Source organism: Paroedura picta, chromosome 3 (genome assembly GCF_049243985.1).
Source record: "Paroedura picta isolate Pp20150507F chromosome 3, Ppicta_v3.0, whole genome shotgun sequence".
Taxonomy (NCBI): domain Eukaryota; kingdom Metazoa; phylum Chordata; class Lepidosauria; order Squamata; family Gekkonidae; genus Paroedura; species Paroedura picta.
This window is the reverse complement of record NC_135371.1, coordinates 152,446,542-152,460,037: the sequence shown is the minus strand read 5'-3', so window position 1 is coordinate 152,460,037 and position 13,496 is coordinate 152,446,542. Positions and strand designations below refer to the sequence as shown.

The 13,496-nt window shown below is 43.7% G+C and overlaps 1 protein-coding gene across 2 annotated transcripts in view; it reads right to left on the bottom strand.

Annotated features, from left to right (window-relative positions):
- Nucleotides 1-13,209, bottom strand: part of ANKFN1 (ankyrin repeat and fibronectin type III domain containing 1) — a 247,727-nt gene extending 234,518 nt beyond the window's left edge. The window contains exon 1 of one of the 2 annotated variants that reach the window (XM_077328704.1): nucleotides 13,096-13,209. The gene's annotated coding sequence lies outside the window, so the exon portion shown is untranslated. The remainder of the gene's footprint in view (nucleotides 1-13,095) is intronic. The other variant, XM_077328707.1, reaches the window with a different exon arrangement.
- Nucleotides 13,210-13,496: the final 287 nt, after the last annotated feature.

Below are 13,496 nucleotides of genomic sequence, written 5' to 3'. Positions count from 1 at the left end.
CATTATTCTTTGGGTCTGTTAAACAGAAGCCTCTTTCCCTCATAATAGAATATGACTCCGTGTGTAGTCAGGGGCGCTGTAACCAGGGCCCAAGAACATTTGGAATCAATACCTGGCAACCTTATTTTAGGATAAATGTTTAGTTATATGGTCCATAAACAATAAACTACCTTTGTTTCAAGTGGGTAGCCGTGTTGGTCTGAAGCAGCCCAACAAAACAAGTTGTCGGTCACTTCAGAGCATAGACAACGTTATAATTTGTTTTGGAATGTGATCGTAACTTTTCACATTTCTGCAGAGATTCTCAACCTATTACATAATTATATTCCTTTCATACACTGTCAAAATACTTCTCAAGGCCTTTCCTCAGAGCACCCGGCTGTGCTGCACGTCAGCCTTCATGAAGTAATCTCTTAGAGCGGGCTTCTTGTATTTGAAATCTTTATCCATTTCATATAGTGCAGGAAAACTGATCAAGGACCAGGAGTCAACGACAAAGAAAATATTCTGTATCAATACAGCTACTCTTATCTTTCCCCATCTTCCCCTCCCTTCCCCCATGAAATTCACTACTTACATATTGATGTATTCGTCTCCTGTGGTGGCGTGAACAGCTGCTAAAGAATCTAACCAACTTCTTTTCTGAACAAAGACTTGGTAATATTCTAACGGCACAGTCATAAGCACATGAATTTAGTCAAAGAGCATTGCAAAATCACTAGAAATTCATCGGTTTGGTCAGTTTTTAGAAGGTCTGGTTCCAGAAGAGTGATAGTATTTTTTGATAGATTGTAGAATCAATCCGTCTGTTTGTCTGTCAACCAAAGTATTTTTGGGTAGATTACAGAATCAATCACTCTGTCTGTCTGTCGACCAAACTCTATGCCAAAGGATAAATGGATACAAATCTGAGATCAGGAACTGTAAGACTGATAAACTTATGGGAGAACACTTCAACCTTCCAAGGCATTCAATAGCTATTTTCAAAGTAGCTATTTTATTACAAAGGAACTTTAAGAACAGAATGGATAGGGGGACTGCTGAAATGCAAGTTATTGCATCACTTAGAACAATGGAATCCCCAGGACTCAACAGGGACATTGGTTTCTTAACTCACTATATATGCTAACCTGTATTCTTAACAAGCCCCCAGGAAGGCATGTTGCCCTCTGTATTTTAATCTCTTATTTGGAATAATTTATTTGAACAAGTAGATTGTACTGTAACTTAAGAAAGGTATTGGTTTCTTAACCTCACTACATTGAGTAGATTGTAACTATGACTGATATAGTGCTATTTAGTTTGAAATAGTATATGTATGCTTTTTCTAGTCTGTGAACCAAAAGCTCCACTTCAAAAAATATGAAACCCCTAGATGCTTCCTTACTTTAGAGGTCAGGCAAGGGGCAAAAGGGCAATCTCTCAGCTATTTGCCCATGATTCTCTTTATGTAGATATTTGCATTCTTTATTGTGGCTGAATGCAAACAAATCCTAATTGCTGTCTTTTCCTTTATATGTCTGGAACCTGGACAATTTCATTATGCTGTATGTTAATTTGCCCTCTCACTCCACCTAAAAGTCTGAACTGATTATTTTCATACCATGATATTGTATCTGAGGAAGTGTACATGCACATGAAAGCTTGAATAAAACTTGGTTGGTCTTAAAGGTGCCACTGGATTTAAATGTGTTCCTTCTCTCCCCCTCCCCCTGGGGTTTCTTGAAAGTCCTGAAGAGTTTCCAAAATGGGTGGGAAAATGTGCTAAACATTTAGCATGATATGACCCACCCCCTATGGCCAATGATGGACCTGGAGGGGGTGGGAATGGTGGGGCCCCAAGTGGGCATGTACACAGCTATGCTTCCCAACCATATTCCTCATGATCACACCAGTTCTGGGGTTTCTGGAAGCCTGAAGAATGTTTCAGGAGTTTCTTAATGGGAAAAAAAATGTTGAGAAAGGCTGGTTTATTGTGTCAAAGGCAGCTGACAGTTCCAATAGGATCAGGAGCACCATCCCACCTGCATCAAGGTATAACTGGATATCATCAACCAGAGCGATTAGAGCTGTCTCAAGCCTGAATCCTGGCCAGAAGCCGGATTGGAAGGGATCTAGCGCAGATGTCTCATCCAGGAATTTTTGGAGCTGTTCAGCCACTTCTTGTTCAATCAACCATTCCCAGGAATGGAAATTTAGATGCTGGACAGTAATTGGCTTGGTCCCTCTCATCTAACTATTTATCACTGTCTCTTTGAGGCTAGGGAGTGAGAGGTTTATAATGTCGTCTCCTTCCACCACTTCCCTGGAGTCTTTCACCAACCATGAAGGGCAGGGATCCCTTCCTGTATCACATTTGTTTGTTGTTTACAAAATTGCATGTATGTGTTGTGTGTGGTGTATAAAGGAAAGACCTGGAAAATATTCCATATGTGTGAATATGTATGCATGGTACAGGAGAGATTCTTAATCATTGCTGTGCCCAATTTGGGCTTCCCTTATTCCTTCCCACATGGCACAATGGCATGCACATACTTAGCTGATTGCTTACTGTTTTGCCAGCAGAAACAGAAAAGGAGGACAGTACCTACTGTGAACAATGAAAAAGGTCATATCTAGCTGTGCACGGCACTTCTAATATCTGCTGTTCCTTAAAGGCATTCAGGGTACATGGGTCTCCTCACCTCCATTTTACCTCACCTCCATTTTTAAATAAAATAAATAAAAATAGTGACTGTGTCCTAAGTGTAAGACCATTTACACACTGGAGGTTTCATGCCAGGCTGCAGGCTGGAGTTTTAGTTGTGGCTGGTTGCCCTACCTCTTCCTGCACCCACATGGGAGAGCATTTGTCCTGGTGCGCCTCATCCACCCCTGATTTGTGCTCCCACATGGGAGCTGGGCCAGTGCGTAAACGGTCTAAGGGAGGCCCTTATCACACTGGCAAGGGTAGCAGTGCCATGTTCAGCTTGTGGGCTTGTTCTGGTTATTCAAACCAGAACTCATTCTCACCACCAGTAGCAGCCTACTGTGGCTGGCCCAGCCCTCATTATTATAAGCCACTATGAACCATGAGCAGCAATGGGACATAAATAAATAAGTCCTGCCCAAGAGTCCTCCAACTGCCAATTTCAGACGGTTGAAGATCTATTCAACATTGGAGCCCTAGCAGGCAGTTCCTGGAGTAGGGGCTGTGTGCATGAAATGGTAAAAGGTAAAGGTATCCCCTGTGCAAGCACCGAGTCATGTCTGACCCTTGGGGTGACGCCCTCCAGCGTTTTCATGGCAGACTCAATACAGGGTGGTTTGCTGGTGCCTTCCCCAGTCATTACCGTTTACCCCCCAGCAAGCTGGGTACTCATTTTACCGACCTCGGAAGGATGGAAGGCTGAGTCAACCTTGAGCTGGCTGCTGGAATCAAACCCCCAGCCTCATGGGCAGAGCTTTCAGACTGCATATCTGCTGCCTTACCACTCTGCGGCCCAAGAGGCTCTGTGTGCATGAAAGGGAGGTGTATATAATTGTGTTGGTGGTAACACGAGTCCATCTAGCCTAGCATTCCATGTCCCTAAACCACTTGTGAAGAGCAAATGTTCCTGCTTGTCTTTCGCCACTCGTATTTAGGTATAATCTATACTGATGATGAATTTCAAGGTTCCACAAAACTGTACTGTTTTTACTACTCAAAGGAATCTCAGTGGCTTACACAATTGCCTACACTTTTTCTCCCCACAGAAGATGCCCTGTGAGGTAGGTTAGGCTGAGAGAGCTTTGAAAGGACTGTGACTGGCCCAAAGTCACCCAGCTGGATGCATGTGGAGGAAGGGGGAATTAAATCCAGTTCTCCAGATTAGCAGCCACCACTCTTAACCATGATGCCAAGCTGGCTCTTGAAGGATAGGCCTAATCCATTTATGAAATTAATAAAGAAAGCAGCCATCATGACACCTTGTGAAAAACAGATCAGGACTGTCCTTCAAGAATTGTTATTACGTAGCCTATGAAAATAGCGCTTTCTTCTGTCCTGAAACAACGGCCAATTAATAAGTAAAATAATTAATACTTAAAACAATTAATAACTCAAAAGACTTTTCCCTGTACAAATCCATAGCAATTCACAAAGTCAAATTCATAAAACAGCTGCATATTGATCAAACAAAATCAAGATCAAACCTAAAACCAGCTGCCATAAAATCAGACCAGCAGCAACAACATAACCCCAGAAAAGGTCAAACACCAGTGTTAAAGGAAAGACAAAAAGAAGAGCTGCCCCCTAATTGACAGCTTGTTGAATTGTTTTAAGATGCTAGCCTGGTGTCTCAAGATGATCAACAAAGGAATGAGACAAAGGCAGAGGGGATAGATATTTGTAAGATAGGTTGCCACCATCAAAATAGCCTGATCCTTTATAGCACACAGGGGAACATGAAGGATCAATGTGGAGGCATGAATAAATGGGAAATGTCTTAAAATGTGAATTCATTCATTGAAATTATGATAGGGATAGAAAAATAATTCTGCATTGCAGTGCCATCCCATGGAGAGTTACACTCTTGTAAATCCACTGAAGTCAACAGGCTTAGATGAGAACAACTCTGCTTAGGATGGATACAAGTGGGTAGCTGTGTTGGTCTGAAGCAGCAGAATAATGTTTGAGTCCAGTGACAGACCAACAAAGTTTATTTGAGGTGTATACTTTCAAGTGCATGCACTTCCAGTCATAGAATCATGGAGTTGGAGGGTGCCATACAGGCCATCTAGTCCAACCCCCTGCTCAATGCAAGATCAGCCTAAAGCATCCATGGTAAGTATATATACAGATGTTGCTTGAAGACTGCCAGAGAGGGAGAGCTCCTTAGGCAGTTGATTCCACTGCTGAACTACCCTGACTGTGAAATCCCCCCACCCCCATATCTAGCCGGTACTGTTCTACAGATAAATTAAACCCTTTACTGTGAGTCCTATCCTCTCCTGGCAACAGAACCCATTCCCTGCCTTCCCCCAAATTACAACTTCTCAAATACTTAAAGAAAACAATTATGCCCCCACTCAACTTCCTTTTCTTCAGGCTGAACATTCCCAAGTCCCTCCCAAGTTGGTGGATGGAGTGAAGGAGGCACAGTGGGGAGTAACCATGTCCTCCTAGAATTCCTTGAGATGGAGGCACCAAGGAACTTCATAGGTAGACATGTATGTAATCTGGCGAAAATGCTCATCCATTATCATTTCTTAATTCTTGATGGACTAGATGTTTGAAACTGCATCACAAGCAATTTCATGTTGGCTCCAAAAAACCAAGAGAAGATCACACAGGTGTTAACGGAAGTCACTACGCTCACATTGGAAATGAAAGGTCATGTCAGCATGCACACATTCTTAAACGCAGGTGTGGCGCAGGGTGGTAAGGCAGCAGAAATGCTGTCTGAAGCTGTCCGCCCATGAGGCTGGGAATTCAATCCCAGCAGCCGGCTCAAGGTTGACTCAGCCTTCCATCCTTCCAAGGTCGGTAAAATGAGTACCCAGCTTGCTGGGGAGTAAACGGTAATGACTGGGGAAGGCACTGGCAAACCACCCCGTATTGTGTCTGCCATGAAAACGCTAGAGGGAGTCACCCCAAGGGTCAGACATGACCCGGTGCTTGCACAGGGGATACCTTTACCTTTATAAATAAAATGAGAAGAGCATGTTGGGAAGAGTTGGAAATAATTGCCTACCAATCAGGTAGGCTGTCCCAGCTGTCCCATCCCTGATTAGCCATCTGTACAATGAATGGCCAATCAGGAGGGATGTCCCGCCCCTAGCCGCATCCCCCTCACACTTCTATATGGACGTTTCAGCCCGGTAAGTGGGAGCTGGGAGGGAGGGCCTGGGACTGCGGGCCTGGTAGGGGTTAGGGAAGGAGGCAGGATTCGCCCCCAGCCCCGGGCAGCCCTGGCTGTGACCTCATCAGGCCTTGGTAGTGCTGCTAGGGGAGAGAGAAGAGCCAATCCCTGCAAACGCTTCTGCCATCACATGCAGCACTGGCCACAGCCTTGTGAGCAGGGCTGCCCGGGGAGCTGGAGGGAGGAGTGGAGTCCCTGCCAGCTCTTCCCCCTTTCTGGACAGGCCTGCCAAGACCTGGAGAGGCCTTGGTGGGCCTTTTCAGGGCATCAAGGGGAGGAGCAGAGATCCTGACTATGCTCCCCCTGCCACAAAAGGCCCACCAAGGCCTTTTCAGGGTGGTGGGGTGAGGAGTAGAGTCCTCACCAGTGCTCTCCCCTGCCCTGAAAAGGCCCACCATGGCATCTCCAGACTTTGGCTGGCCTGCCCTGGGCAGGGGGAGCATTGTACCCATTGTATGGATACAATGGTTGTGTTTTTTTTGCTAGTTTATAATATAGTTTTTTTTTTAAATGTTAAATATTTATCAAGTGATATGACCATATATGGTCATGCTGACTCACCTACAACCTCCCAAAATGGCCAATGATGGGCCTACAGGGGGTGGGAAGGGGAGGGGCTCCAGGTAAGCATGTACACACCTGTGCTTCCCAACTATATTCTGCAGGATTGAGCCGCTTCTGGGGTTTCTTGGAGCCTGAAACACATTTCAGGGGGTTCTGAACTGTAAAAAGGATAAGAAACCTTGCGCTAGACAGAACCCCAGCAAGAATTTTTAAAAAAATTTAAATCACCAAAAATAATAATCAAATCAGCGGTTGATAAAACAAGGACTTTCCTCCTTCCAAACTTCCTGTTATATTGAGTAAAAGCTTATTATTGAGAATAATCAGCAGTTCAGAGGATAGGACAAAGGAAGAAGATGGCCATTTCTAACTTTCCTGCTTGCATTTGCATATACATTGGTGGAAAAATTAGTTATGCTTTGCTGTGTTACATAAGCTGATCACCTTGGATTTAAATTAGATTTTAGTAGCATCTTGATTTCTTTTCTCCAAGAAAGGAAAATAAATTTAGTTGTACCTTTCTGGCAAAAATTAGCTTTATTATTATTTTTTTTTACTTTAGAGAGAGTTATGCATACTGACGTTTCACCCAGGCAAACAACCACTTTATGAAACATGTTACATTTATTTGAAACTTTGCTTGAGCCTGGGGACAACCCCCTGGGCTTTTGTTGTTGATGCTTTTTTTTGTCACACTGGGCTTTAAAATGCCCCCAAAACTCTAAAAACTGAAACCCAGATAATCTATTTATTGCCACAATGGTACTATATCATCCTACTTTAGAATGCATTACTCAAATATGTACATCACCCTACATGTACTCTGATCTACTGATAGCCCCCCCCCCCAACACATGGGCCAGAAAACATTAAAAATAACCATTTTATAACCGTTTTAGGCAACTGTTTCTGCTGAATAACAGAAACAACTCTCCCCTGCCTATAGTTCTGGATTGCTAGGTTGATAGCTGCCACAGTAAATCTATGGCAGTGAAAATCCCATAAGTCTTGTGGCATGTCAAAGAACAGTTGTAACAGGACTATGACTAGCCCAAGGTCCCCCAGCTGGCTGCATATGGAAGAGCGGGGAATCAAATCCGGCTCACCAGATTAGAAGCCTGCACTCTTAAGCACGACATCAAGCTGGTGTAGACGTGGAAAAGGAGGAGTCTGGGTGTTTGGTGTCTGGAAGGGATGTTTGTTTTATCTTTTCTCTCCATATTTTGCAGGATCAGATTCACACATTCACATAGTTCATCATTTAATTGCTGCCCCCCCAAAAAGAGGTTTGCACATGCGCATGAACAATCAATAGTAAAAACACTCAGACTGTCTCAAAATGAAATGGCTCCCCCACCCCAGTTCATCCATTCAGCAACGAGTAAATGCATGAACTGTAGAGAACTCAAGAAATTACACTTGCTTGTATGAATCAGGACATGGCTGAGACGGGCAGAGCAGAGCAAGGTACACCAGAGACACAGAAGCCAAGCAGAGCAGTGCTCTGGATCAGGAACTGTGGAATGGAAAAGTAAGAGCTGAGAGGGGGGAACTTGTTAGTCAGCCATATTTTTAGACTAGGAGCATCGGTCTAAGAGAGGTGTGAAATAAAGATTCGAGGAGATATCGAATCTTTGGTTAAGTTTCCTTGGATAAATGAGTATACAAAGGTGTTATAGGATGCCAGGAGAGTAACTTAATCACAAAAAAAAACAAACCCTGAGGCAAATGCCATTTGAATAGTTGGCTGAGGGATAATATTTGCCTCAGTTGTGTATATGGTTCTCCCCCCCTCCAATAAACTTAGTTCTTATTCACCTTTTAAAATCAAGCTATCTTGTGGCTGTCAGTTTACCTCAGTTACCAATCCCATATTTGGTAGGATTATATTCTGGATCAGATCCTATCCCCTCAGTCTGTTATTTTTTAATTTTTTCTACTGGGACTCCTGGTAGGGTGTGGGAGGCAGGAAACCGCATTGAGACAGGATAAAAACCCCTGTGGGGTGATGAGCGAACCTCTAGGAATATTGCAGTAGAGGTGGAAATGACCAGTCAGTTCCAGGTATTACCTAAAACGTTACAGAACAATTTTGCCTGGATATTATAGCAGGAGAGAAACAAATGTATGTGCATCTTTAGAAACAATGAACCCATGTTATGTTGAATTGTTTTTGTACCACCTCCTAGATACTGAAGTCAGTTGCTTTACCTTTCATGCTTCCTTTACTGATCACCAGCTTAATTGTCCTAGTGCTAAAATCAGTTCTTTGTCCTTTCCCCTTCCAGTTCTGTGCTGTCCAGACTCCACCTGCCCATGGTGGAATTTACCAACTGGATTTCCAGCAAGGACAGGACCTTGGGTATGGGACTGGAGGTATCGAACTCTAAGGGGCTTTTCGCACGCCTTCAAAATCGCACAATGGTTGCCAATTGAAAACGCTACTGATTTGCCGTTATGCACAACGTCGTTGACAATCTGCCACACACCTGAAAACGATCTGCAAAAAGCGCTTCCTTGTAGCGCTTTCAGGGAAACCCCCAAAAGTGGATTCACCCTCCGGAAAGCGATACACTCCTGCAACCAATCTGCAACACTAGCGAAAAAGACCTGTGCGTTAACATTGTTGCGGTTTCTACAAAGTCCCTCCCCCTGGTTCTCTCCTCTGATCTTCCGGCGAAGCGATCGCCATTTTTTTTTTCTCCGAGCGAGCGGGGATAAACGCACCAGCGAGCCTCTGTTTAGAGGCTTCCCCGGCTTCAGTCCCTCCCCTTCAGTCACTAAGCACAAACAAGAGAAGCCCGTTTGCTGATGTATTTTCCCTTTATTTTTTACACATTCATTCAGCCGAAAATCGGGCCCGTGAGAGGGGGGGGGTTTCACTCGGAGGGAGCGTGGCAACGAATAAATGACAGCTCAAACACACCAGGCAGCTGGATGGGTCTCTCCGTTGCAACGAATCAACACAGATTCGTTGCAATGGGTCTGGTTTTTTTTTTTTTTAAACTTTCTAAAAGGGAAAGGGGCTGTTTGGGAGCATGCTAACGGCTGCCCATTGGCTGCTTGACGGCCAGGGGCGGGACGAGCTTGGCAAGAGCGCTTCCTTTCTAGCGATTTTTGCCGAGACCGGAAGCCTGTGGGAAACGCTACAAAACGCAACTGGATTCCACTACAAAGGCAGGTATGCATAACGACAAATTCCACTATTTTAAATGGCGATTTTTCATTCAGCAACCAATTTGCTACAAAGATCCCGGTGCGAAAAGCCCCTAAGTGTCCACAAAGCCAAGGAAGGAACAGCTGTGAAGGGACAGTGGCAGGCACCCCTTCCAAATGAAGCATTTTGTGTGAATTCTTCTGGAGTTGAATGGTCCCAAGAAACTTTGCTAGGAGTCTTAGGTGGATCATCACAGCCCATACCAAAGCAGGTTTGATTCACTGCTGGTATTGAATGTAGTGGGAGGCAGAACTCTGAACTTCAAGGAAGAATACGATCGAATTCTAGTGCAGCGAGATCTCCAAGTCTTAATTGTGTCTCACAAATGGTGAATGTATAGTTCTAATAATTATATACCATGCTGTGTCAGCCATTCTAGGAGAAGACACCATGCAGATACATTCAGTCTAGCTGCTTAATAATTTCATCTTGTAAATCCTGTAAGCAATAACAATCCTCTCATGCACGAGTAAGTGATAAAAGCCAGAAAGCAGGTCTGCAAGCCATTATCTTTTCTTCTAGATTCTGATTTCTCCGACTCCCTGGCTTCCAGCCACCTACAGAAATGTCTGAAAGCAGTTTCTGTCAGTCACTACCAATTCATTTCTCTTGATGTTAGAAAAGGAATAGGCACTTCAAAACCTCGACTAGAAAACAATGCAGCCTTCCCAGTTAGTTGTACATCCTGTTGAAGAATATGCAGACAACATAGTTTTTTTTACCCCCTTTTTTAAGCATACCAACTCCATAGATCTGTCTCAAGAAAATGGAGCACGGTTCCTCTGACATCCTTCAGGATTCTTTTGTAAAGCAAGTGGGAAACAGAAGAAAGCAAACTCCCAAAAGAGAAGTTTGATGGATCAACATAAATCTTCTTGGCTTCCTTCAGATTAGGAATGCTATCTTCCTGGAGGGATCTGGGGATCCCTGGAATTATATTATAGCACATCTCCAGACTACAGAGATCAGTTCTGGAGAAAATGGGTGCTTTGGAGGGTGGCAGCTACAGACCCACCTGCTCTTCTTTGCTGCATAATGTTGAACTGGTCAGTTGTTATTGGGGCTGAGCAGGTCTTTTTTTCAATTGTACCACATTGTTTGGGGGGGGTCATCACCATGCCTGGACCATAAGGACTGCCTAGCCTATCACGAGATACAGCAGGAATGGCACTTGCTACTAATGTTTAGAGAAGCATGACTGGTGCACATCCTGAGGCATTCCAGGGAGTATTCCCAAGACTGCTGTTCATGAACAGTCAGTGTAGTTCAGCAGTGGAATAGGCAGCCTAAGGAGGTGGTGAGCTCGCCCTCACTGGCAGTCTTCAAGCAAAGGTTGGATACACACTTTTCTTGGATGCTTTAGGATGCTTAGGGCTGATCCTGCGTTGAGCAGGGGGTTGGACTAGATGGCCTCTATGGCCCCTTCCAACTCTATGATTCTATGATTCTAACTTGTACAGCCAGGAGGTTTGAGATAGGGGCTCCCCTGATGATGAGCAGCAATGGACAAACCTTTAGATGCTTGAGATGCACATGGGGATGCTCAATGCCTTTCAGGCTGGGATGAATGAAGTTGGAAGGAGTACTGGAAGTGGGATGGGTTTGTCCACACTTCTGGAAACTGTTAGGCTACTTGCTAGCAACAGCCTAAGCCTCCAATGTTACTGGCCACGAATGAACCTAGTTTAATCCATATTTTGTCCTTTTGTGCCTTTTCTCTAGGGTGTGCATTCTTGTTCCAGCCCCTGCTTTAAAGCAGGTGATTTTGTCAGTTCTTGCTGCGGTCCCTATTTCCTAGTGAAAACTTGCTGCTTAAGCTTAAAGCCAACCCACTGACAACTGAAACACTTCGTTTCGTTGCTTCCCTGGATCCATTTTCCTTTGCAAAACTCATGGCACGTGTTTTTACCCCATGTTACGCTGGCTGGTGGAAAATGAAATAAACCACAGCAAAAATCAATAGGTTTCTGGGGCTTTTTTATTCTGTAGGTACTTTTTGGTTTACAAAAAGAAGATTGTGAGTGACTGTACTTGGAGGACATTGTTTCTTAACAAGCAGTTGACCTAAAAGGAGAAAGGTTTTGGAGCCACTTCTTTATTCATTGTGCCAAATACGTGCAAAAGGTGTCAACTTTTCAAAAAGAATTATTGTTGTTAATAATAGCATTCCAAAATCTATTCCTGCATCTCAGGTCCTCAACCCACTTCAGCCAACCTTTGGTTAGTGTTTGACCAGAGAAGCTCCCCTTCCTCTCTGTATAACAGATACTCTGTGAGGTAGATGAGGCTGCGAGAGTTCTAAGAGAAACTGCTGTGTGAGAACAGCTCTAACGGGACTGTGACTAGCCGAAGGGCACGCTTACTAATCTTACTACACTCTCCTTTATCCCATGCTAAACTTACTACACTCTCCTTTATCCCATCTTTTAGTTCCCCAACGCTCTGGATAATGACTTGACGTTTTGCAAAAAAAGACAGTGAAACTATTCTGCAACCTTATATGCGCTGTGATAACCTCCCTCCTAGCTGTTTCCCAAAATCTGGCTCTTTGATGACTAGCAATATATAAATGTGAACAGAATAGCTGGCAGAATTTCAGCCTGCTTTGTGCTCTCAACTATTCAGCAGTCTTAGATTATGGATCTATTTGGCTCCACACATGTCATTTAACTAGCCAAGCATCTGTTGCGTTATCGACCATGTTACCACTTTTTTCCAAACACAATCGGCACAATACGAAAGCCAATAAAACCGTACTGCAGAGAGAACACATAACACACTTCTAATAACTTGGTCCAAGAGCCACATTTGAAATAGAGTCTGAGCAAATATGGGAAATTCCAACAATACATTAAAAAGCATGATACTGAATAATCCCATCGGTACTCAGTGAATCTACACAAATTCATTTTCCCATAATGGATGCATTTGTGCATAACACACAGGCAAACCTTTATCTTTCTCTCAGATCCTAAGTACCAAGCCTGGAACCATGCAATTTATGGATAAGAAAGCTATGAAAAGAGGGAGTGTGCCTCTCAGACACACCAAAGTAATGGCTTATTCTGAAGCTATTCAGGATACACATACATGTGACAATCAGTTTTGCTCTCAAGGATATACAAAATGGATCTCAAGGCTACAAAACTCTCAAACCAAACAATTCTACAGTACAAACATGTCCTGTTCAGCAATACCTATTGTGACATACATTTGCCATTTTACACATCACAAAACTGAGAGGGAATTTATTTTTAAAAGCCAAACGAGGAGAGGAAGACATATCGCAACCAAGTCCCATGATTTTCACATCTGCATGTCATCTAACGTACCCCATGGCAGCAACACAGCTGCATTGCGACCCTAGTAAACTGCCCAAGAGTGGCACAAACTTTTTCCCAAACAACTTGGGAGCTTCTCTGGTCTACTTACCGACAACCATCACTTAAGCTTTCCAACCTTGATCACAAAGCATCAGCCCTGGAAAACTGTTTCCCCCCCTGTCTTTAACAAAGAGGAGAAGCCACACGGCAGTTTCAAGCCCGGATTTCCACCTTCTGAGTACGAGATGCTATGCAAGGCACTAAGTCGAAAGCAAACAAGAGTAGAGAGGAGGAGAGCTCTGAGAACCTCCACATGGTTTCTGTTGCTAGGGGAACCACTCCCTTTGTCTGCATAGGTTAAGAATGGCCGTCTGGTCGTAGAATCTGGCTCTCAAGGGCTGCAAACAGTAACGGCAGAGTCAAAAGGGGAAGGAGGTAATTGAAATAATAATAATAATAATAATAATAATAATAATAATAATAATAATAATAATAATAATGCAAAAAATA